We start from the raw sequence: 27,985 nt of genomic DNA, 5'->3' as shown, positions 1-27,985 counted from the left end.
TAATGACACTAATTATTATTAATTTTTATTTTCTCTTTTCCTTTATATATTTTTGTAGCCACCACATTTACTGGATTGTAAATGAGGCTCATTTCCACAGTAAAATTCCAGTCTCCATCCAAAATAACATAATCAATCACTTTGTTCAAGACTTTTCTTTATATTACAAAAACAAATCTATTCTTTCAGTCCCAATATTAGGTGCATAAATATCAATAAAACAGTAGATTTAACCCTCTATATTGGTTTTAACCATTAAAACTCGACCTTTAACCCTCTGGAGTCAAAGGGTATTTTGGGGGCCTGGAGAAGTTTTGTCATGCCCTGACATTTGTGCTTTTTTCAGATTCTTATAAACATCTAAATGGCTAACGTCTAGTCTCACTGTAATCAGCACAAACTGGGCTTCACTTGAATAAGGCCATGAAACACCTACATTGGTTCCCGGGACTATTAAGAACTGGAGCTTGTAGCCTAGAATTTTTCTTTCTAAATTATGTGAAAATCCTCTTGTTTACTTCACTCGCAGAAAACACTATATTGATTTAAATTTTCTAAGACACTTTTTGTTGCTAAAAGTCATATGCGAGTAGGCGTCAACTATCAGGAATATCATTGTGATTTTATTTACACCTGAGACGACAAAGGCTCGCATAAAGAGCTGCATAATGAGCCTCTCATTCAGCTGTGACCCTGTGAGTGAGGAGTTACAAGAAAGAATGTGAGGACAAAATAAATGTATATAATTTTATGTTTGTAGTTTATTTAGATTATATTTAATTATCCCACAACATAATTTAATGTCCATTTGGGAGTGCAGATAAACAGTTTATCAGGAACAGTTAAAGCTGACTTTCAAACAAAATTTTTTGCATCAAAACTCCAGTCACACAATGTCACAGTGTCTGGGTTGTGTTCCCTGGGGTTCCACTAGATGTCCTCCTTTCTCACGGTGTCTGTCACCAGATCACTTCCTGTTCCCTTATTTGGTCACCTTCCTCCTTGTTGTGTAATTGATTGTTTCCCCACCTGTCTCCTGTTTCCTCATTATCCTTCTGTGTATAAATACCCAGTCTGTCTTAGTCTGTGTTACGGAGTCCTTGTTTAATGTCGAATGTTATTCATTGTCCGTCACTCTTGCCTTGTCGTCTTGTCTTGCTTTCATGTTGGATTTGGATTCTCTGGTTTTGACCCTGCCTGGACTGTTTACCCCTTTGGATTATCCCTTAATAAAAGATACTTACCTGCAATTGGTTCCTTCTCCTGTGTTTCCCATAACACATTACGTGACAGAAGGACTCCGTCACCAAGAGAACCAGCAGGTATGTCTGCCCATGCCTCATCCCCAGTCACAGAGCGGGACAGAGGTGGTTTTGAAGGAACTCGCCTGGTGGTTTTCCGCGGAACCAGGGGAGGTGGGCGAGAGGAAGCACGGCGCAAGATGGCCACCGACCCAGCGCCGCTGTGGTGCGTAACCACCAACCCCGCACCACGAGGCCAGATGGAAGCCAGCCTCACCCCACAGGGCAAGATGGCTGCCAGCTCAACACCAACGCCCAAGAGGGCCGCTGCTACCCTTCTCAACTACTTCGAGATGCTATCGAGAATACTAGAAGTTCCCAAGACGGTTCACGTCATGGCTGCTGAGCCAGCGCCACAGCACAAGATGGCCGCCAGCCCAGAGCCACAGCACAAGATGGCCACCAGCCCAGCGCCACAGCACACGATGGCCGCCAGCTTAGAGCCACAGACCAAGATGGCCACCAGTTTAGAGCCACAGCACAAGATGGCCGCCAGCCCAGAGCCACAGCACAAGATGGCTGATTCAACGCCTGAGTCGCCAGTACAAGTGCCACCGACTCGCCGTCATAGAGGGCGGAGGACGAGGAGACAGCCATCGACCGTCCCTCAAGGCCTGGAGAACGTTCCCGAGCGGACCGTTTCCGTTCCCGAGGCGGTGCCCGATGCTGTTCTGGAGGTCGAAGTGGGGCCCGAGGCCGAGGCGGTGCCCAATGCTGTTCCCGAGGCCAAGGCTGTTCCTGAGGCAGTGCCCGATGCTGTTCCCGAGGCCGAGGCACAGTCCGTTGCCGTTCTGGAGGCCGAGGAGGTGCCCGATGCAGTTCCCGAGGCGGTGCCCGATGCTGTTCCCGAGGCCGAGGCTGTTCCCGAGGAGGTGCTCGCTGCTGTTCGAGAGGCCGAGGCAGTGCTTGATGCTGCTCCCGAGGCGGTGCCCGATGCTGTTTTCCTGAGGCCGAGGTCGTTCCTGAGGCGGTGCCCGATGCAGTTCCCGAGACGGTGCCCGATGCAGTTCCCGAGGCGGTGCCCGATGCCGAGGCGGTGCCCGAGGTCGTTCCCGATGTGGTGATCGATGCTGTTCTGGAGGCTGAGGCGGTGACCGATGCGTTTCCGGAGGCCGAGGCGGTGCCCGATGTCGAGGCAGTGCCCGAGGCGGTTCCTGAGGCCGTTACCAAGGCGGTGCTTGACGCCATTCCCGATGCAGTGTCCCAGGTCGCTCCCGATGTCTTGACCGAGGCGGTGCCCGATGCCTTGACCGAGGCGGTGCCCGAGACCGTTCCAGAGCCAGGACCAGTCACCGATGACCCTCCAGGGCCAGGGCCAGTCACCGGTTACCCTCCAGAGCCAAGTCAAGTCACTGGGTGGCCGGCTGCTCCGTCCTGGGGGACTCCGACGTTGACCACAAGCACGTGGTGGTCGTCCGCTCCGCCCTGGGGGGCTCTGGCGGTGACCACGAGGACGTGGTGGTCGTCCGCTCCGCCCTGGGGGACTCTGGTGGTGACCACGAGGACGTGGTGGTCATCTGCTCCACCCTGGTGGACGCCTCAACATGTCCTTCATGGACTTCTGTTTTGTGTTTTTTGAGTTCTGTTATGTTTCTGTCTGTTCCCTTTAGTTTGTCTGGCCCTCCTTCCCTCCCCATGAACCTCCTCCGGTCCTCCTCCCTCCTGGTATCCCTGTTTTATGTTTACATTTCTGGTGTTGTTTCCCATGTTTTCCTTTTCCGGCCCTCCGTCCCTCCCCCTGAGCCTCCACCTGTCCACCTCCCTCCTGGTCTCTGTGTTGTGTCTTGTCTTGGAGCGTCTGGGAGCCGCTCCGTAGAGGGGGGGTACTGTCACAGTGTCTGGGTTGTGTTCCCTGGGGTTCCACTAGATGTCCTCCTTTCTCATGGTGTCTGTCACCAGATCACTTCCTGTTCCCTTATTTGGTCACCTTCCTCCTTGTTGTGTAATTGATTGTTTCCCCACCTGTCTCCTGTTTCCTCATTATCCTTCTGTGCATAAATACCCAGTCTGTCTTAGTCTGTGTTACGGAGTCCTTGTTTAATGTTGAATGTTATTCATTGTCCGTCACTCTTGCCTTGTCGTCTTGTCTTGCTTTCATGTTGGATTTGGATTCTCTGGTTTTGACCCTGCCTGGACTGTTTACCCCTTTGGATTATCCCTTAATAAAAGATACTTACCTGCAATTGGTTCCTTTTCCTGTGTTTCCCATAACACATTACGTGACACACAATCCTTCAGAAATCCTTTTAACATTCTGATTTTCTACAAAAAAATAAAAAATAAAATCCATTATTATTATTATTATTGTTATTATTAATAATGTTGATAAGAACTGAGAATATTTTTTTCAGTTTTTTTTTTTTTTTGGGGGGGGGGTGAATTGAAAGAACAGCATTGTTTTTTACATTTGTTACAGTTACATTTATTTGTTACATTAATATTATTTACAACAAGCTTTTGAATGATATAGTAGTGTATATTTTTATTGAAACTTCATAATGTTTCACTTGATTACATTTAGTCAAGAATTATAGTTTGGAAAAAGTCTTTGGAAGAAGTCTAACTAGTAAAATGTTTACACGCTTTGTGAGAACTAGTACAAGTATATAAATAAATAAAAAATACTTACTCATGTTTATGATCTCTGCTGAATTAAGTGCTTCATTCTTTTTTTTCGGAGGAAATCCAAATCTCAAATCCTAAACCATATCACATCTTTTTAGGGTGAATTGTGTTAAGCCCCTCTCAACTTTATCTTCCATTGTGCTATGCGTTTCCTGAAGAAAAATAACCAAGTTTATTCATGTGGACCATCTCCTTTTCCGATTCTCTCTTCTGTCTGTCCATCCCACCATTTATATTTAAGAATATTTGTTTTTTTCAGATTTGAATTGCTTCATTTGAAAGTAGACATTTCACTCTCTATAGATATAGTTTTTATGTCTGTAAGGCGAGTATACACAGAGTTTTGCTCTGATGTTCACAGAGGCCAAGATAGCAGAAAGCACATCCTGTTTTCTTTCATTATTTTACAAAAGCACAATATTTTGTTGTTATAGTGAGCACACACAAATAAATTTAGAGGCTTTACAGATTCGAAAGATGTATTACTCTTATCTGTCTGACCAAAATGATTGAGTATTTTAAGAGCAATTGACTGCACCAGTGCCTCCATCTGTCATGCTGTGAGCGCGCAGCTGTCAGCTTTCACACTCAGCACGGATACTTGAATCGTGCACATTTTTCTAGGTTTACATTAGATTGAGTAGCCATGTAAAGTTGCTACTACTTAAATATTTTAGATGATAAGCCATATATTTGAGGTCAATGAATGATGTACTGTATTACCACAACATCTATCCGTTAATGATCTGCAGCTCATTCATGGATGTGACATCTGTCCCCCCCCTCTTAACAAAGCAATTCTGAAGCACATGTAGCTTTTATTCAGGTGTGACTTATTTTCCAGATAATAAGGCAAGCCTTAAAGGCATCTAGGCTGTTACCTATTGAATTTATTTCAGCGATTAAGGTTGATGAGCCATTCTTAAAAGTTTGGAAAGTTTCTTTACTCCATCCCGCCAGTGACTTTTTTTTTTTTTCTTTTTTCTTTTTTTTTTGCTTCCCTTTGTGCAGTCACTGTATAATTGATACAGGAGACAATTCCAGGAGACAATTAACAGCAGATGGCCTTTTTTCGTAAATAGTGCAACTCCTCCCGACTCATTATGAAATCCGTCACAACAGAAGAAAAGTGTTGTTTTGTAATTAGCTTTATGAAAAAGATAAACTTAGAAAAAAAATAATGCCTGATGAAATTTTATTCGATCTCAAATATTAATATTTACCTGGAAATAAAGCAGATGATTGACGCTCAACCTGACATTTAAGGATACTGTGTGTGTACAGGTGATTGAATTTCTATTAAAATTTAATGAATAGTTGATTTCACCAAATGCTCCTCCATATGCCCTCAAAATACCCCCACATTCTGTGAGTGACTCAGTCACCGACATGTCATGCTTCATGATGAGCCTAATACTAAGGTTGTCTCTTTGTTTGCTTTGATACCACAGACAGACAGGAAGAGTGTGAGGCCAGAGAGCTCCATTGGGATCTCTGGCTGTTTTCGACAATATAGACAGCACATGAGAGCAAGGCCAACAATGCCAATCAAAACCTTGAATGCTATAATACAGCCAGAGGCATTTCAGAGAAAGCATAAACAGAAAAGAAGGAAAGAAAACAAAAATGCAACACAATTTTATATGATTATGTGTCGTAAATAATATTATTTAATTAACTTTCCACTTGTACCACAATGATTTCTTCCACACTTCTGACTGATATGATAAGCACTTCAAATGGACTGATCTACTGGGGTTCTTCTTTAAGACATCATCAGAGACTACCCCTTAATATTTGATGTTATTTAGGTCAGTCTATAGTTTCTCAACAGTGTTATGACAGATTTGGAGACAGATGAGAAGATATTTGACATCTTGGCAGAAATTGACATTTTGACGGAAGGCACTGTAAATTGTGATGTGTTTTCACAGATACTGGTCATTTTTTTGGTCATGGCTCAAGGCACTGGGATGGGTTCCTTTTAAAGTCACTCAGTTCACTTTCTTTTGGCACAAAAATAAAAATGATATAAATGTAAAATATTTAGTTCCATTTCAAAATTCTGGTGGGATGAGCCACATTCAAAGCTGTTGAAAAATGCATGAGTTATTTATTCATTAAATTTGTTACAAATGTGTGGTATGTAATTTACAGTATGTTGTAACACAAAAAATGAAATGTTTAACACAGACCTTTTACTCATTTTACTCATACATTGAAAGCTATTATTCTAAACCCACTAGAAATTCCAGTGGGAACTCATGACTCAAAAATGCTAATTATCTCCTAGATTTTAGGGCTCAAACTGATAAGTTAAAACGAAGGCTCCACAGCGATTCTGCCAGGAGTCCAACAGTGATTGTTTGATGTTAAATTTCTAATGAAACAAAATTGGGTTAAATAAAATTCCAACATTATGCTCACCTCAATCAAAGCCTGAAGTTAAATCGAGAAAAATTACGAAAAATAATTTCCATGCCACGTTGAAATGTATTAAAGAAATAGTTCACCAAAAAATGACATCCAGTATGGAACAGAGAACTTGTTCACTAATGGATCCTCTGCAGTAAATGGGTGCTGTCAGAATGAGTGTTCAAACAGCTGATAAAAACATCACAATAATTCAGGAGTAATCCACATGACTTCAGTCCATCAGTTCCTCTATTTCTGAAGTGAAAAAGCTGAGAAATCCAGTGAGATGTTTTTTTTTTTTAACTTCAACCCATTGCTTCTGGCTAAAATATGAGTCCTCTATCAATAGTACTGCTTTTCCCAGTGAAAATGTAGTCTTGTCTGAATCAGGAGAGAAATATTCACAGATCAAGCACAGTTTTAAGCAAATAATTCAGTGGATTTTGATGTGCCTGACTCAGTGACGTGATGTCAGGATAACAATCTCTCCCTAAATGCCAACGAAACTAAGGAGATGATTATTGATCTAAGGAGGAAGAATGAGCAGCACTTTTAGATTCTTGGGTGTTGACATCACTGATGATCTTACCTGGTCGCACAATATTACAGAGGTGGTTAAGACACTTTTTGAAGAGGCTTAGGAAATTTAACATGTCAAGACAAATCCTCAACAACTTCTATAGGTGTGCAATTGAGAGTGTCCTCACCAGCTCCATCATGGTGTGGTTTGGCTGATGCACAGTACAGGATCATAATGCCCTACAGCCCAAGTTAACACTTGAGCTGTCTTACCAGCACTGGACAGCCTTTAACAGAATCGTCAAGAGAGCCATCAGTATCATCAAAGACATTATAGTTAATCACAGCACAGACTTTTCACACTCCTACCATCAGACAGATGCTATGGGAGTGTCAAAGCCAGAACAAGAAGACTGAGAAACCGTTTGTACGGGCTGGTGAACAACTGCCATTCACTGCATCTACTTCCACAGCAGACACATACTACCCCAATAAGACTCTCCAATACACACATGCACACATTCACATATAAGCATACTTGCGAAATGAGGTTACCTCTTAAGACCCTTGCACATATTCACAAACCCATTTCACTATGAATACAAAAGACAATCTCCAACCGATCTCAACTGGAAGAATATTCACCATGTTTACATTGCACTAAACACTTTAAGTGTACTGCTGGAATAAGCAGTCGAGCAACAGAAGAGGATAGCAGATTGTGTTTTGTTTCTTTTCTCATTAGATTTCACAATGGTTGTCATTGCTAGGAAACATTGTTTTGCTTACTCTGTTTACAGTTGTAAATGCATGCTGAAGTTTTAGTTTTGGTTCGCTAAGTCGTAAGGCATGAGCATGACCTGCTGACTTCAATAACGAGGTATCAGGTGAGTAATTGGTTAGTATTTGATATGGTTGATGAAAATGGCTTCATATTTTTTTTCATCAAAATACTTCAGTGTGTTGTATTTTTGTAGTTTTAAAATACTTTAATGAACTTTGTAAGAAGTTTACATGATGACATCATAAAAATGCGGCCTCTGATGGGTGCCTACTCAATAGGCTAGTTTGCCCAGACTACTTGTGAACAGTAAATTGATGGAGATGGAAGAAGGTGGTGAAGGTAAGAAACGTGCAGGCTGCCAGATTTCCATCAATCTGATTTTTTTAACAGTTCATTTTAAGATTTGGTGTTCATCTTAGTAGCCTAGGTTAAATAGTTTACCAATTAACAATGCTTTTGAAAACTATTATACAGAGCAGCAGCCCCACAATTAACATTAGCTTGCTACTTTCAGCCTATGTTAAGTTCATCGGTTGTACACCCAAAAAAAAAAAAATAATAATAATAATTATACAGTGTTTCAGTGTTGTACAACATTACATTTTAATGCCACGATATTGGTGTTATGGTAAACACATATGGAGCAGCAGCATTTGCTGTGAGCCGCTCTGAGAAACTTGTTTTGTTTAAAGGCATCAGTAGCTAAAGAGACCTCTGCAATGTAGTCCACAGGCTACACACACTCATTCAATACTCTCTCTCTCTTTCTCACACACACACACACACACACACACACACACACACACACACACACACACACACACACACACACACACACACACACACACACACACAAACTTACTTTCTCACCCATATTCACACATAAGTTTGAGTGTTTCTGTTTGAATGTTTCAAATGTTTTGGAATACCTGCTATGTAGTATTCTCTACACTAAAGTATTACTACACTATTAATGTGTATGTATCCTATATTCTTCTATGGCTTGCAATAGATTCTGTTGTTGGAGTTGGGTTAATACTCCCTGACAAGTTCTGTTGCTACTTTCTAATTAAAGCGGGGATGAAATGCTCGTTTTCACTCAATATCCTGTTAATCTTGAGTACCTATAGAGTAGTACTGCATCCTTCATAACTCCAAAAAGTCTTTATTTTTATTATATTTATAAGAGAAAGATAGTCCGTACCGTTTTTTTATGGAAAAACACGAGCAGCTGGAGGCGTGACGTGTGGGCGGAGCTAAAGAATCACGAGCGCGAGTATGCTTTTGCTTCGAGAGCGTTTGAAAGCTGTGACATTACCGTGAGGAAAAAAACATCATCCAAAACAAACCATGGCTAACAGTCAGATTCAGACATTTATTTATGATCCAGAATCAGATCCCGAGGCTGAAACTGAACAAGAGCAGCAGCAGCAATGACTACAGCAGGACGTCTCTATGTAGTATGTATTGAAACTGTATATATTTGCTTAGCGGTTTTGGAAAATGACTAAGTTCCACTTTATGTCATCTTTTTTTTTTTTAAGGTGTACATGTGGAAAGTGCAGTTTGATGCCAACCTAGCATGTTGTTTACTTGATGTGCTTACGCGCCGATAGCTAAGTTAACAACACAGAGATATTTGAAGCAGTTTAACTCACCACCTGCGGTTTCAACACACGATCGTGAGCCTTTTTCGTTTGGACTGCATTATCCTTAAGAAATAAACGATATGCAAATCCGTCGTCAAACTGGGCCTTGTTTGTAAAACAAGCATCTTCGAAATGCAGGGAACAAACAAAAACACTTGCACAACTCCGTTGATGCTCTGTAAAAATAAACTCCATCCACTGGTCCCTAATGCTTTTCTCTTTTTTTGGTAATCTGTGCAGGGTTGTCTTGCCCTGGCAACCAAAAACACACGTCTTTTGTGACATTTCGGTCTCTCGCTCTGATCAGTGAATGTCTCTGCTCTGCTCTACGGGAGCGTGCGCTCTTCCGGCAGAAGTGCCTCAGGACCCATTTAAAATTTTTCTGCTCCATCTAACGTCACACAGACCCATATTCAAAAAAAACTTTCTGAAACTTGTGACAAACCGGAAGGAGTATTTTAACAAAAATACTCCTTCAAACGTACAACTTAATTTTTGAAGCTTTGTCCTTGTTTAGCATGGGAATCCAACTCTTTAACAGTGTAAGAAACTCAGTATGCATGAAATAGCATTTCACCCCCCCTTTAAGTTTTTGGCTATTCAAAGGGGTTATATGATGCGATTTCATTTTTTCCTTTCTCTTTGAAGTGTCACAAACTCTTGGTGCATATAGAATATATGTAAAGTTGCAAACACTAAAGTCTCAAATCCAAAGAGATATTCTTTATAAAATTTAAGGGTCAACCACACCCCCCTAAAACAGCTTGCTCTAACATGCCTCCACATGTCTAGGTCACTATGTAAGAAGATTTGCATAACGCCACCCAAATGTTCGCGCAAAGAAAGAAGGCATAACGTTTATTCTCTCTGTTGCCGCAGTTGCCATGTTGTGTGGTCCATGTGTGTTTCATTGAGGTGAAACTTTGTTTGGATTCCAAAAGATGACATGACTAGAAATCAGTGGTTAAGTTGTATTTCAACACTGTTCCAGAACAGTCCAACCCAAATATTCAGACATGTGCTGCGCATTTTATGGAGGGTGAGGACTGTTTCCTGAACCAGTAGCCTGCAATGCGTCTGTGGTACAGCGGCTGTTTCTATAAAGTTGGGCAGTTCAAACTTTGCAAAGACAGTCTGGCACTTCTGACTCAAAGCCTTTAGGTACATTTTTTTCATATATTTAAATAATTTGCCACTGATGATTCAAGCGCGAGATTTAAGCAGTTTAGAGAAGGCTTGTTGTTTGTTGTTTCTCAGATCACAAATGCAGAAATGGTTTTATGTTTACACAGCACGATAAGCAATGCAACTTGTAAAAAGAAATGAGTAATCATAATCAGTAATTATTTCCCCACTGGATACAAAAAATGCCTCATTTGTAATGTGTTTTATTTGTTTTGTCTTTTCTAGTGATTTCTGGATTGCAAACAAATCTTTCTATTTAACCAGTCGGACCAGTTCACCAAATCTATCTGAATCGTTTGAAACGGTTCGCGTTTCCAGTACACACTAATCAAAAATAACTTATGTTCAGTTTAAAAACGTGCCTTACACTCTTTCTGACATGTTATTCATTTAATCCTAACATTACATTGACTGAACTGCTAAAAGTAAGCGATGATGGGATGTTCAGGAGCAGAGCAGCTGGACTGAGTTTCGTGCTGCGGACCTGTGAGTCTGCATAGGGGAGTAACATTTCTGTCACACACTTGAGGCATTCGGCCAATCACAATGCACTGAATAGCTGGCCAATCAGTGCACTCCTCACTTTTCAGAATGATGAGCTTTATAAAAATGTACACGTTTCAGAAGGTGGAGCATAGAGGAGAGACTATAATTTAGATTTATATGGAAAATAATGTTTTTTTAGAGCTTAAACTGCATAAACACATTGCATTACATCAAACACACAAAATAATGTTCTTTTTAGCAGCATCATATGACCCCTTTAAAAACAAAACATATTGATTATTTTATAATTGTTGAAAAGCTAAAATGTTTGTTTTCAACTTCCAAATAGGTGTCCCATAATTAATAAATAAATGTTTGATTGCTGAATATTGTACCCTAATTGAAGTAGTTATTTGTTAGGATCATGATTTTGCAATCTATTGTAAACCTGACACATAATACATTATAATATTTATGATTAACATTCAAATGATTAATTAGTTAGAAACATGTTACTATGAATTGAATTCAGGTGCCATCACTTTGTTCAGTTGTTTGTTATTGAGTCAGTGTTGCTGATGCAAAGTAGGCCCTTCATTACCAAACACCAAATAACTAGATTAGTATACAGTTATGAGTCATTTGCAAACTGTTAAACATTAAACAGTTGTTTACTTTAAAACTAACCTTCATCTGGGAGATCACAGGGATATGTGAATATTTGATCTGTTAATTGGTTGCATATGTCAGATTTATTGCACAACTCCGGCAGAGAAATTCTGTTGCTATCAAATACTGTTTAATTAATCAGCTAAGCCAGTGTAATAGTGAAGCGATAGATCAAATAGAGCAGTTGATGGAAGGTTTGTGAAGAAATTTCATGCTCCCTTTTATTTTTTTAGGATTTTTGAAAAATACAGTAGTTTATTTTGATACATTATGTGTCTGCTGTATTTTGCAGTTTATTTTAATACACTTAAAATTAAGGTATTTGGTAGTTTATTTTAAAATAAATGTTGATGTATGGTATCTTTGCCCAACCCTGCTTATGGGTTATGAGTAAATGACAGAATTAAAGTTTTTGGGTGAACTATCCTTTTAATATCATGCTATATATATTTTCGCTGTCAAAATATGCTACCTACTGTTAATGGGAGGCAGCAAAATCAGACAGGTTGGCACAAATTGTAAGAACAACGGCAGTCCTTGTGTGAAGACCGATGGGTGTAAAGGCTAGCGACTCCACTGAGCAAGGACACTTACAAGGCAATTGAGTATTAATTTTCTCCCCTTTCCATAATTTTTTTCACAGCTTGTTATAACACTCGTGCACTGTACGTTGGAGGCGGCGCAATCCTAAAAATCTGCATACTGTCCCTATGTCCTCTATTACTTTATTCACTATTCCAACTGGTCTCTGAAACTGACAGTCTGCTGAAAACAATGCAGACTTTATTTAATCTATTGCTACTAATTCAAGTCTCAACCTCATGGCCCTAACTGAGATTTGGATCAAACCTGAAGACACTGCCACTCCTGCAAGCCCTCTCCACTATTTTCACTTTTTCCCACAACCCTTGCCCAATTGGGAAGGGTGGAGGTACTGGTCTACTTATCTCAAATGAATGGAAATTTGATCCTTTACCATCTCTTACTGGCAACAGTTCATTTGAATCACATGCTATTACCCACTCAGTTAAAATCCAATTTGCTGTTGTTGTTTTTTTTTTTGTCCCCCAGGTCAACTGGGTAACTCCTTGGAGGAGTGGGATGTGTTACTCTCAAACTTCCCTGAGGATGGTACTCCTCTGGTACTACTCATTGACATCAACATCCACCTAGAAAAACCCCAGGCTGCTGACTTCAATACTTTGCTTGCCTCATTTGACTTCAGCTGAATGTCCATTACAGTTACTAACAAATCAGGTAACATATTGGACCTTATCTACACATGCTACTGCTCTACTGACAACACATTAGTTACTCACTTGCACACTTCAGACCACTCTGTCATCACTCTTAACCTCAAACTGACCCCTGACACAACACACACTCCTCTGTAGGTCACCTTTCGGTGTAACCTATACGCTCACTCTCTCCTTCTCGACTTTCCTCTATGGTTTCATTCTCACTTCCTCCACCCTCTCAGTTTTCAGCACTGGACACTCTTTGCTCCACTCTAACATCTTGTTTAGACAACGTTTGCTCACTTTCATCCAGCCCAGCATGCACCACCCCTTCTGACCCCTGCCTGTCCGTGAACATCGCAGAAGGCTCATGGCTGCAGAGAGGAAGTAGCACAAAGCTGTCTCATCTGACTCAGGACAGAAATATGCACAGGTGAAGCTCTGTTTATCTGTTTTAGCTCTGTATGTCTCTCTGTTTATCTATTTGTGGCCTTCTCTCTTTTGCAGTTATATCACAAAATAAATATAGATTTCATACAGCAGCAATTTTTATGTAAAATAACCCTCAAAGTGTCATATTCCAGATTTTATGAGTGACTGATTAGTATTTAATTCTGTTTAAATAAGAATTATGTACACCAGTTAACTTTCAAGCCTGTTAGATTGATAAACTTTCCAGTCTATGACATTGTTAGATCAGATATATTATTATAGACCTGGCTGGGACTTACTTGGACTTGCCAATTGGAAACTCTGGAATTGGAAACAAAACTTGTTTTGTTTAAATCTTTCTGGTGACCCAAAAGCTAAACATGCAAGTTTATGTTGCTCAGTAATGAAAGTGATTCGGAATACAGTTTCGGAATGAGACATCATTGGACAATGGACAACCTGTAGCTTTCATCCAGTTTGGACCAGCAGCTAGATTGAACATCTACAAAAAAAAAAAAAAAAAAAAAAGAAATTCAACAAACAAAACAATTCCCCCAAAAAAAAAAAAAAATCACAAAGTATTCAAGTGCACTTATGTTCTGTACTGTTGATCAAATAACTTTCTCTTCTTCGTAGAATTATCAAAAATATTAAGCAACAAAGCTGTTTTTAACATTTTTTTTATAATAAGAAATGTTTCTTGAGCACCAAATCAGTATATTAGAATGATTTCTAAAGAACCATGTGACACTGGAGACTGGAGTAATGATGCTGAAAATTTCGCTTTGCTGCACATAAATTAATGACTTTTTTCACTTCTTTCAATAACATTAAACTTCTGACACAAAATATATATATATATATTTTGACGTATGAAATCCCAGAACTAACAGTGGCAGATAAGACGAAAAAAAAGAAGAAGAAAAAAAAAAAACAGTACAGGTCCTTCTCAAAAAATTAGCATATTGTGAAAAAGTTCATTATTTTCCATAATGTAATGATAAAAATTAAACTTTCATGTATTTTAGATTCATTGTACACCAACTGAAATATTTCAGGTCTTTTATTGTTTTAATACTGATGATTTTGGCATACAGCTCATGAAAACCCAAAATTCCTATCTAAAAAAAAATAGCTTTTTCATCCGACCAATAAAAGAAAAGTGTTTTTAATACAAAAAAGTCAACCTTCAAATAATTATGTTCAGTTATGCACGAAATTCTTGGTCGGGAATCCTTTTGCAGAAATGACTGCTTCAATGCGGCGTGGCATGGAGGCAATCAGCCTGTGGCACTGCTGAGGTGTTATGGAGGCCAAGGATGCTTCGATAGCGCCCTTAGCTCATCCAGAGTTTTGGGTCTTGCGTCTCTCAACTTTCTCTTCACAATATCCCACAGATTCTCTATGGGGTTCAGGTCAGGAGAGATGGCATGCCAATTGAGCACAGTAATACCATGGTCAGTAAACCATTTACCAGTGGCACTGTGAGCAGGTGCCAGGTCGTGCTGAAAAACGAAATCTTCATCTCCATAAAGCTTTTTAGCAGATGGAAGCATGAAGTGCCCCAACATCTCCTGATAGGTAGCTGCATTGACCCTGCCCTTGATAAAACACAGTGGACCAACACCAGCAGCTGACATGGCACCCTAGACCATCACTGACTGTGGGTACTTGACACTGGACTTCAGCCATTTTGCAATTTCCTTCTCCCCAGTCTTCCTCCAGACTCTGGCACCTTGATTTCCGAATGACATACAAAATTTGCTTTCATCCGAAAAAAGTACTTTGGACCACTGAGCAACAGTCCAGTGCTGCTTCTCTGTAGCCCATTTCCTACACATGTCTGTGCACGGTGGCTCTGGATGTTTCTACTCCAGACTCAGTCCACTGCTTCCGCAGGTCCCCCAAGGTCTGGAATCGGGCCTTCTCCACAATCTTCCTCAGGGTCCGGTCACCTCTTCTCGTTGTGCAGCGTTTTTTGCACACTTTTCCCTTCCCACAGACCTCCCACTGAGGTGCCTTGATACAGCACTCTGGGCACTCAGCCTATTCGTTCAGAAATGTCTTTCTGTGTCTTACCCTCTCACTTGAGGGTGTCAATGATGGCCTTCTGGACAGCAGTCAGGTCGGCAGTCTTACCCATGATTGCGGTTTTGAGTAATTAACCAGGCTGGGAGTTTTTAAAAGCCTCAGGAATCTTTTGCAAGTGTTTAGAGTTAATTAGCTGATTCAGATGATTAGGTTAATAGCTTGTTTAGAGAACCTTTTCATGATATGCTAATTTTTGGAGATAGGAATTTTGGGTTTTCATGAGCTGTATGCCAAAATCATCAGTATTAAAACAATAAAAGACCTGAAATATTTCAGTTGGTGTGCAATGAATCTAAAATATAAGAAAGTGTAATTTTTATCATTACATTATGGAAAATAATGAACTTTTTCACAATATGCTATTTTTTTAGAAGGACCTGTAATTTCTAATTGTTATTGACTCCATATAGTCAGTATTTAATGTTATATAATAAGAAATAATATTTACAAAAAGAGGGAATTTTTGCTAATACTATTGTGGTGAAGTGGTTGTTATCCAGACATGCACAAAGATCAACACTCAAAAAACAAAACTGTGAAAAAAAGAAAATAAAAACACATTGAATATCTCATATATCTCTTATCTTTTATATTAGTTTTATGTAACTGTAAAGTTATATTTACTATACAGTTACAGTTGTTAGAAAGAACAATTCTAGCTGAGACATATCCGGAGGCATTGTAACTCCTCCCAAAGCCTCATGGCATCACAGGTGAGAGGATGATAAGAGCTGCAATGCAGACACTGATATCATGAGGGAGAAATTGAGTTGATTCACACTGAGGCCTATACCAGCACAGATACATATAGGGAACACTTGCTTTCCTCTTTTCTATTCTACATTAATATTACAGAGTTGGAGCGCAGGGATAGCAATGACCATATTTAATTTCAGTGATTATAGTTCATTGTAAGGTGGGACAGGTCCAGCTTGATGGACATTTGCGTAGCTGGCTTCTAAATTAAGATTCACACTAGAGCGCTGTGTTAAGCACTAGCCAGGGAGGTTAATTCTGCAGTGCTCCAATCACCCACCGATTAACATGATCATATTATTACCTACGATAAGAGCAGACATGTGCTTCCTGATACATTCCTCATTTTATGCTCCAATAACCTTTGGAGACCTTAATTCGGTTTGAGATGTGTGATGGAGATGAAGCTTGACATGGACTTCTCCAAGGCTCATTGTTGTTGAGTATTTATGAGGATATTCTTGAAATATTACAGTACATAAATGACTGGTCTCTTCCACCGTTGCTGAAGATGGGACATTCATACCTTTAATTGCAAGCTTCATTTGACCCAGTGGGACAGTTTTAAAGCCACATGGGAGCCCTGTGAATCTGTTATTGTAAGACATTTCTCAAAATATAGAAAAGTCCTGGGGTCTATTGCAGAAAGCAGGGTTAACTTAAAGTAGCATGAACTGAACCCTGAACTCTCGGTTGATTAAAGGGATAGTTCACTTGCTGATTCAATTTTGGTATGTTTTAGCTTACCTCCAAGATGTAGGTGTCTTTGTTTCCGCAGTAGTTTCCATTTCGATATTTTTAGGTCAAACCATTATTGTCTGTGACATAATGCAGGTCTATGGTCAACACCTCAAAGAGCATGCACAGAGAAGTCCAAATGAAACAATTACCCATCGTAAGTACACATTGATGACCTAAGACACGAAACAAGCAGTTTGTGTAAGAAAACGAATAGTATTTACATAGTTTTTACCTCTTGTACAAAACCACGTCCAAGTGATCTGAGGACGCTCATGCTTTCTGGCTTAGTCTGCACAAGTGCAGAAGCAACGGAAGTTATCTTTCTCATGTGTATGTCACTCATTGTTTACTGTTTACGCCACGATATGCCACCAATCTGCACTGTCTGAAATATAACGCAGTAATTGTAATTAATTGGTTTATAATGCACCCTATAATCTGGCTGTAAGACTTATTCCAGCCGTCTCTTCGGCCCGACTCTCAATATTATGGCAATGTCGCGGGGCTGGATGAGCGAGGTTACAGAGCGATGCCCCGGGTTGAGCAGGCGCTTGCGAGCTATCTGTCACCCGGTTTGGCATCGTCTCTGAAGGCTCCGGCCTTGCCCACTGAACCGCTAGAAACAACATCTATGTTAATGGGAAAGGGCAATGTGCAGTAGGTCAGGCGGGGGCGTGCCTTCACACTATGGCCGTCCTCCAGGCATATCAGGCTGACCTGCTGAGAGATGTAGATGAGGAAGAGGGGATCAAGTCAGATGACATTACAGAGCTTAGACGGACCGCTGATCTCTCCGGAGAGGCATTTGTGGCTGACCCTGTCTCAAATAAGAGAATGGGACAGGGTCTGCGTCCTGGACACCCTGCTTCAGTCCTTGGGCCTGTTTGGCGCCACAGTCAATACTGTCGTCGACAGGTTCCAGGTAGGCACGTAAACAGGCGGCGGCATTTCAGAGTTTCCTTCCTCGTCGCTCTTGGCTAGAGAGATTTTATCTCTCAGGTGGCATGGGAATACCTTGGGATCTCCCAAGCAGAGCTTGAGGAAGCTGCTGCGGAAAAGGACATATGGGCAGCCTTACTTTGCCTACCGCTACTCTAACCTGGTCCCAGATAAGTGGGGAAGAACGGATGGACTAAGAAAAACTGCTTTAAGAACTGTTAAGTCAAGGTTCTTTTGCGAATGGTTAATGGTTCTTCTATGGCATCACTGTAAAAAAATAAATAAAATAAATAAAAAACATTTGAAGATGATTTTCAACTATGTTATGAAAGATATAACAGTATGATTTGATATTCCATTTTGCTTTACACAGTATGTGTGTAAAATGGACATAAATGGGTTTTCCCACTGTATACAATGTACCTATATACTGTATATACTGTATATATACTCACCTAAAGGATTATTAGGAGCACCATACTAATACTGTGTTTGACCCCCTTTCACCTTCAGAACTGCCTTAAATCTACGTGGCATTGATTCAACAAGGTGCTGAAAGCATTCTTTAGAAATGTTGGCCCATATTGATAGGACAGCATCTTGCAGTTGATGGGATTTGTGGGATGCACATCCAGGGCACGAAGCTCCCGTTCCACCACATCCCATAGATGCTCTATTGGGTTGAGATCTGGTGACTGTGGGGGCCATTTTAGTAATGTACTCATTGTCATGTTCAAGAAACCAATTAAAAATGATTCAAGCTTTGTGACATAGTGCAATATCCTGCTGGAAGTAGCCATCAGAGGATGGGTACATGGTGGTCATAAAGGGATGGATAATGATTGATTAGATAATTGCATTGAGAAATTTAACAGGTGTTCCTAATAATCCTTTAGGTGAGTGTAGTTTGCATATTAATGTGTTCTTGAGTTAACAAAAAGATGTTTGATAATGGGGGTAATAATTCAAGATTTTGTTTATAATATCTACAATTTCATAAGAATATTGAAATATAATTTATTTCTCTATTCTGTTGTTGTGGCTCTCAAAATGCGTAATAAACATGTTTTTAGTCCTGGTGTACTCTGCAGAGTACATGTATGAAATCAATGTCCTGTTTTTTTTTTTTTTTTTTTTTTTTTTTTAACCCCATAACCAACATAAGATGATCATTTATGACAAATCGTAAAAAAAATTGTCAGATTTAAATTATAATTACAAAATATTATCATATTTCCATAAGAGTTACATTTGATCACTAAATGAATGTGAGCCATTTTTAAAAGTCAAACAAAGTGAGTGGAGAAACTTCCAAACATGTCTCTGAAATGTCTCCCGAATGTGCTCTGTACAGGACATCCAGACAAAAACTGTGACATGCAAGTTCTCAGAGAAGTTCACTAAAATATAATGTCCAATGCAGAAGATTATAGTCTATTCCTGGATCCCATGGGGTTAAAGCTGTTGGTTTTATTAAAAGAAAAAGGATCTCTTTAATCTAAAGTGTGTTTCCTATATCTAGGCAGGACACATATCCCCCTGTGCACAAGATCAACTCAGCTGATTGAGGAAATGCTGCCAAAAAGTCCTCCAATGTCAGTTTGAGGGGAGGACTTCTGAATTACTGAGGGAAAGTAAGATTAATATGCCACTCAAGTTTAAATGTCTTATCTCTCTAGAGCACATTTGGCAAGATTGTCCACTCAAACCTAAACGTGTAATGTTGTTTAATTAGTACCTGATGATGATAATGAAGCTTTAAAAGAATACCTCTAAAATAACAATGATTAATAAGATTTAATCAGGTCTGTAGAAACAAATATAGGAGCAGTTTTACTTTAGATCAGGAATGTTTGATGCCATGGCCTAGCAGCAGCAGCCGCAATACTGACTCAAGTTCGATTGCAGCTTGCAACTTTTCCAAAGAAAGATATGCATATGCTTTACATTTAAATGCCAGAGCACGCCATAATTTAATATTTTTAAGTACTGCAGAACAAGAGGGAACTAATTCAAACAGTTCTCTTTACATACAGTAATCAACAATGGAAAGCAAATGAAAGCACAAGGATATATTTATAAAAAAAAATAAAACATAAATAATGATCACTGCAGAACAAGTAATAACAAATAAAAAGGATAGCTTTTTAAGTAAACTCAAATACATCCATCCATCCACAAACAACTTTTCCTATAAGTAAAAAAATGTTGAATGCCTATCAAACTAATGCAAAAGCTAAGTAAACATGGAAACATGCACATTCCAAAAAAGAAAAAAGCAATACAAATTATAGTATATAGTAAATAAAAATATAGTTAAATCACAATTTATACAGACAAAGGTCACTGATCAGCCATTCATACAGATTAAAGTCATTATGGATCAACCTCATGAAAACATTTCCCTTCAAAATCAGTATAAACCTCACTGGTTTTATCTGACTGTAGCTAACAGTTCTCTTCTGGCCAGACGAAACCAGCATGGCGTAGTTGGCTGCAACACAGGTTAGATTGTGCAGGGGATTCTTCTGGTTCCTGTATTTTTGTGCCAATGGTCGTCGAGGTGAAGAGGTCTTGGCATTGGATCTGTCTCTGGGGTGCATCTAGTTGACATTGTCTCCGCTGACATTCAGGGCTGTAGAGGTCATCTCTAGGTAATGATACACCATTTGGACTGGATACAGACTGAATTCGTATGGCTACGGTGACCTCGGAATGAAAATGAAAGAGACTAATATTAGCGTAGATGCCATTCTTCTTGCAATGTAGCGAGTACATTGGGTGTTATGGAAAGTGTTCCCGGTTCTGGTTGACATAATTAATGCAACCCATCAACCCTTAAAGAATTAGAATTTTAGAAATGTGATAGTGTATTATGTGTATGCCAGGTTAAAGACATGGGTCTTTAATCTAGATCTAAACTGACAGAGTGTGTCTGCCACCAGGAAAACACTATAGCTTGTTCCAGAGTTGGACACTAAATAGGAAAAAGATCTGCCACCAGCAGTTGATTTTGATATTCTAGTTATTATCAAATGGCCAGAGTTTTGAGACTGCAGCAGACATGAGGGATTGTAATGTGATATGAGCTCACTCAAGTACTGATGAGCTAAACCATTCAGGGCTTTATAAGTTATTAGAAATATTTTAAAATGTATTCATTGTTCAGTAGGGAGCCAGTGCAGAGTACACATAACTGGGCTGATATGGTCATAATTCCTGGTTCTAGTAAGATCTCTAGCTGCTGCATTTTAGACCAGCTGTAGATTGCGTTTTAACCGCACAGAGCAACCACCCAATAAAGCATTACAATAATCTAACCTTGAGGTCATGAACGCATGAATTAACTTTTCTGCATTTGTCATTGAGAGCATAGGTCATAATTTAGATATATTAGCAGTATATATGAACATTGTGTGGATGTGAAAACAATATCACTAATTCTACACAATTGTGGCTTGTATGAAGGGTTGCAAGAAAAAAAAAACACTCCTCAAGAAAGGCCACATGCAGTCGTGAGTGAGTTTTGTCAAAACGCAAATTCAGATTCTGAGGGACATTAGACTAAAATGTAATTATTTGGCCTCAACACCAAACGATATGTCTTGTGGAAATCCAATACAGCTCACTATCTAAATAACGGCATTCCTACAGTAAAGCATGGAGGTGGTAAAATCCTGTTCTGGGGCTGTTTCTCTAAAGCAGGGACTGGATCACTTGTCAGAATAGAAGGAAAAATGGATGGGACAAAGTACAGTCAAATTCTTGAAGAAAATCTGCTGCCCTCTACCAGAAAGTTGTCAATGGGAAGAAGGTTTACCTTCCAACATGACAATGACCCAAAGGCCAAAGCACACAGCAAAGTTGACACAGAGTGGTTGAAGGAGAAAAGGTTGAATCACCTTGCGTGGTCTCATCCGAGCCCAGACTTAAACACCACTGAAAATCTGTGGAATGACTTGAAAACTACAATCCACAAACGCTCTCCATCAAATTGAACTGAACTTAAGCAGTTCTGCAAAGAAGAGTGCGCAAATATTGCAAAGTCTAGATATGTAAAGTTAGTAGAGACAAATCTCAACAGACTAAAGTCTGCAATTAAAGCAAAAGGTGGTTCAACAAAATACTCACACAAGGGGGTGATCATTTTTCCAACTCAGTGATTCTGTTCATTTATTTATTTAGTTTACATGTTGGTGTTATATATTTTATTTGAATGTTGTAAGTTGCACTGAGGAAATACAGCTGGATAAAACAAAAACTGTGTCTGTCTTTATTTCAGGCTGCAAAGCAACAAAATTAGATTTTTACACACACACACACACATGCATATATAAGTAGAATTAGAATTAGAATTCAAGCACAGGGCTGTCAAAACTTCAGTAATTGCAATATTTTCCACCAAGCATATTTTTACATGCTTAGGGCTGGAGTCTCCGGTGCATTTGACTGCTCTACAAAACACCCTCATTCCCCCATCAGCACCTGTAACATACCTGGCGAATGGAAAACAAAGAGAGCCTCTGTTCTGCCCCGACAGCTTTGGATTCCACAGGGAATCATGTCCATTCTCAGCTCAGATTATATCTTCATTCTCTCCCATCGTCATAGTGTGCTTACTTTGTGCCAGGAATACCTTGTCATTTTTTTTTTTTTTTTTTGTCTTTTTAACTGGTGTTGTATCAGGAGAATAGCTGCTGCTGAGTGTGTGTGTGTGTGTGTGTGTGTTTGATTATAGACATCCACAGTTTCACTGGCCCCATCCCCCCAAAAAAGGTACCTGAATAATAGACATGGGCAAGGGCAGAAAAACTGTCATCTACTTGCAGGGAGGAGCAACAGCACTTCATACAGTTTATTGCATCTGTTTTCCTCTGCAGAAACGAGAAGCCAGCAGCACATGAATCCTTAAAGCAAAACCCACACAACCTCTGAGAAATGTAAGTATACTGGACCTCCCATGAGTTCAAAATATAAATAATTAATAATATCCACTGACTGTGACCTATACACACACTAACTCTACATCTGGAAAATCCACAGATATGGTTCATCTTTCCTTTGACTCAAATCCTGGGGGTATGATTTGTGTCAGGGCATAACACACTTGTCAACAAATTCATACTCTGTTTTGACCTGCGTGTAACACAGCGGAAAGTTGATTGGTTTTATAAATAAATAAATAAATAAATAAAACTGATACATCACATTAAGAAAAATAAAGACTTTACATTGAATGTAGGTTGGTGAAACTGTCTTGGGATGTTCTTGGTGAGTTTAGAGATCACATATTGAATTTCTGCATCTAGGCTATATATATATATATATATATATATATATATATATATATATATATTAAATAATAATAATAATAATAATAATAATAATAAATTCATAGTTGCAAATAACTTGATTTTTGGAGTATGTTTTACAAGAAACTGAACATTTGAACATTTAATTCAGTGTTACTTGCTGCTATTTGTAATTATTTGTGAAAATTGCTAATGATAAACTAACAATGAAAAAGACTTGAAGAACTCATAGAACTTAATGTTAATTTCAACAGTTACTAATACATTATCTATCTATCTATCTATCTATCTATCTATCTATCTATCTATCTATCTATCTATCTATCTATCTATCTATCTATCTATCTATCTATAAATTAATTTAGATAATAATGAATAAACCACAGTTTTATTTTAGTCTGGACAACAACCAGTTTGATCATGATACATCCTACATCCTATAAAATGTTCTTTATGTTGAAATTGCTTGCACTATGAGCTCAGTGGAGTTCAATGCTTTGAGGAATGATATAATATAATTTCAGAATTAGTTCTGCAATGCAGTACTAAAATAAGTATCTGTCACAGCCACACCTTCTACACTCCCGGAATCGGACACTTACGCCACACCCACTCGTCCCCAATCACCCGAATTCTGAACTCTGCATCATCACCAGAACCACATATAAAGCCATCAGTCACCATCACTCATCGTCTGGTCTTGCACCGATCTCCTCACTTGCCTGAACGCCATTATTAAACCTACCTGAACTCTTGAACCCTCTTCATCCTCGTCAGTCTTCCTGTCCCCATCGTCTTCATCTGAGCACCATCTGGATCACCGTTCACCATAAGGGAAGTTGTGTTGTCACCGTTCTATCCACGTGTCAAGATTCACCTGTGTCTGAAACCTCTGATTCACATTAAACTACCTTATCACTGAATCCTCTGTGTCCTCGTCTGTGTCTGACAGTATCAGTTCTTCACAGCAGCTTTTTGATTATTAAATCATTAGATAAGAGAGACGTGTTGACCTTTAGTTTGCTGCCCAGCATTAAAATGAAATTAAACCTCACAATTGTTCAGAGAATCTTTTTTGGAGTGGCCGCCTTTGGGTGCACCAATGGGTATCAGCTGACATTCTTGAAGTGGCTTGTGTGGTTTTGTCTATGATTTGATATGCAAATAGTAAACCTTTTGAGTTATATATTAACTATATGCATAAGGCCATTGCAAATGCAAATATTTCCTAGACTTTTGTGGCATTGTGAAGGTGTTATATATGGATGTGCATGCATATTTAATGGCAAAAATCCCTCTGACCCAGCAGGACTGTAGATGCTAATGAGGACTGACAAGTTGAGAACAGAAAGTGCCACTTGTCTCTTCCCTTGAAACCCACCAGAGGAATAGAAGGGAAGAGAGTTTAAAGAAAACATCTCTCGATGCACACAACTCCCGCAACAGGGAGGATCCGATTCTTTTGATAATAAGAACACATGAACGGCAAAGCTGTTTAAAACCATGCAAGGAATAACAGTATCAATGGAGTCTTTAAAAGGGATAAATCATCTAAAAATGACATTTCTGTAATACATCTGACATGATTTCAAACCATTTAACATTATTTTTACGTTGGAAAATGTCTAAGGCAGCAACTTTCCATACAATGCATACAGTGATCAGGTGCGCCGTAAACACCACAAGGACTTGCATTCAAATTCAGATGTGGCACATGAAAACACATAATGCCTGGTTTGATATCAGTGGCGCCAAAGCCATTGATTGCCCTGATGTGCCAGTCCTGAATATGTGAAATTGTAAATTAGATTTGAAGCTACAGTATGAGTCAAGATTTTCAATGAATAATAATTTTTAATTCTGTGTGTTCAGTTGGAAAATTATGAAAGAAAATACAGTAAAACAGTAATACAGTTTGGGGACAAATTTTTCACTATTAACTTTGCTTATTAGTATGCAAATTAATTTCATATTGGCTGTTTATTAGTACTTATAGAAGCACATATTAATTCCTTATTCTGTATGAGCAATAGTAGATCCCTTAACCCAACTCAATACCTAATCTTAACGACTACCTCACTAACTATTAACAAGTAGCAATTTAGGAGATTATTAAGGTACAAAAGTTGTAGTTAATAGTTAATAGTTATAATTGGTCCCCAAAATAAATTGTGACTGAAAATACAATACTGCTGTATTATATTCATTATTGTGATTGGTGCTTCTGAAACAAAGGATTATTATAATTTTCCCACATATTGCTTCTTCTGTGGCATCAGCATCCAACTTGTCTTGGACTGTTTGTCGTACAACCATTAATGAGGCCTCACATTATTTGGCTTGTTGAGGACAATACTACACATTAGTCAACATTTGAAGTGGATCAAGAAAGTTCATCAAAGCTGTCCTAAGACAAGAACACATTTTGGCTTTAGGTTTTAGGTCAACTTTGACTAAAAGTTTTGGAACACTTCAAATGTTAGCATAAACCTTGATTATACCAGTTTTTAATGCAGTCAGAGCCACTTACTCTATTGTCCCTCAAGTTTTTTTTTTTTTTTTGTGCATATAGTTTTCTGATGATGCCATGCAACCTGTCCATGTCAGCATCTATCTTATTTGCCTTCTGTTCATGAAGTTACAGATACATTTGCACCAAAATATTATAGAATTTGAGGTAACAGTTTTGTTTAACGACCATTTCTCACTATTAATTATTTATTAGCATGTATAATACTAGCATATTGGCTGTTTATTACTACTTATAAAGCACATTGTGACGAGTGGGGTGGGGCCGAGAGCGTGGGAATGGAGCAAGGACGGTGGAGTGATTTGGAAATCAGCGACACCTGCTCTTCTCACCCGTCTTGCGTCCCACGGATGTGATTGGAAGGATACAAAAGAGGAGCGACGACAGTGAAGCACGAGGGAGGACCAGGCCTGGGCTTTATCTTGTGTTTGTTTTTTGTTTGTGCACGGCAGTCGTCCGTGAGGGGCTGTTGCGCTATTTGTGGTTATTTTGTAACTAAAATGTAATTTTGAATGTCCACCGGTTCCCGGCTCTTTCTTTCTGTGATGATGAAGTTGTATATTGTTAAACTGGTGCCGAAACCCGGTGGAAGGAGGCACGCTCTGCCAAAGATCCCTCGCCGCTGTGGTGAACACGCGGTAACATCAAGCAGGGAGAGGGAGTGTTCTGCCATGGAAGCTCGAGGCGGTGGGCTGGAGTGAGTTGCCAGGGTCCGACGTAGTGGAGGGGCTGCTGCCATCCGCCATGATACTATTAGAGATAAAATTTTAACCATTCAGCCGTCAGCTACAGTTTCGCATCAGACAGTGCACTATAGACCCCCAGAGGAACAGTTCCACTCATTCTCTACCATAGGAGAGGAAGATTGTATAAACTTGTTAAATCATCTAAACCAACAACATGTATGTTACCATCTAAGCTCCTAAAAGAGGTGCTTATTATAACCTCTTCTGACTATTATTATTTCCTCATTGTCATTAGGATATGTCCCCAAAACCTTCAAACTGGCTGTTATTAAGCCTCATCAAAAAACCACAACTTGACCCCAAAGAACTAGTTAATTATAGACCAATCTCAACTCTCCCTTTTCTGTCCAAGATACTAGAAAAGGTGGTATTCTCACAATTATATTCCTTCTTAGAGAAAAATGGTATATGTGAGGATTTCCAGTCAGGATTTAGACCGTATGATAGTACTGAGACTGCTCTCCTTAGAGTTACAAATGACCTGCTCTTATCATCTGATCGTGGTTGTATCTCTCTATTAGTTCTATTGGATCTTAGTGCTGCGTTTGACACAATTGACCACAACATTCTTTTGCATAGACTTGAACACTTTGTTGGCATTAATGAAAGTGCATTAGCATGGTTTAAATCGTACTTATAGGATCGCCATCAGTTCATAGCAGTGAATGAAAAGTGACGTGACATTTAGCCAAGTATGGTGACCCATACTCAGAATTTGTGCTCTGCATTTAACCCATCCGAAGTGCACACACACAGAGCAGTGTACACACACACTGTGAACACAGTGGGCAGCCATTTATGCTGCAGTGTCCAGGGAGCAGTTGGGGGTTCGATGCACCTAAGTCGTGGTATTGAAGGTGGAGAGAGAACTGTACATGCACTCCCCCCACATACAATTCCTGCAGGCCCGGGACTCGAACTCACAACCTTTCGATTGGGAGTCCGACTCTCTAACCATTAGGCCACGACTTCCCCAGAAGAGTTATCATATCGATCACAAGTGCAGTACGGAGTACCTCAAGGCTCAGTACTAGGGCCGCTACTCTTCACACTTTATATGTTACTCTTGGGAGATATCATCAGGAAACATGGTGTTAGCTTTCACTGTTATGCTGATGATACTCAGCTCTATATTTCTTCACAGCCCAGTGAAACATACCAATTTGAAAAACTAATGGAATGCATAGTCGATAAAAAAACTGGATGATGAGTAATTTCTTACTACTAAATTCTGAAAAAAAAAACAGAGGTGTTAATTATAGGACCTAAAAACTCTGCATGTAATAACCTAGAACACTGTCTAAGACTTGAGGCTGCTCTGTCAATTCTTCGTCATCAGTTAGGAACCTAGGTGTGCTATTTGTTCACAATCTTTCCTTAGAAAGCCAAGTTTCTAGCATTTGTAAAACTGCATTTCTCCATCTCAAAAATATACAATTATGGCCTATGCTCTCAATGTCAAATGCAGAAATGTTAATTCATGCATTTATGACCTCAAGGTTAGATTATTGTAATGCTTTATTGGGTGGTTGTTCTGCACGCTTAGTAAACAAACTACAGCTAGTCC

This window comes from Carassius auratus, chromosome 32, assembly GCF_003368295.1.
Source record: "Carassius auratus strain Wakin chromosome 32, ASM336829v1, whole genome shotgun sequence".
NCBI lineage: Eukaryota > Metazoa > Chordata > Actinopteri > Cypriniformes > Cyprinidae > Carassius > Carassius auratus.
The sequence above is the reverse complement of the archived record's forward strand: the minus strand, read 5'-3'. Positions refer to the sequence as shown.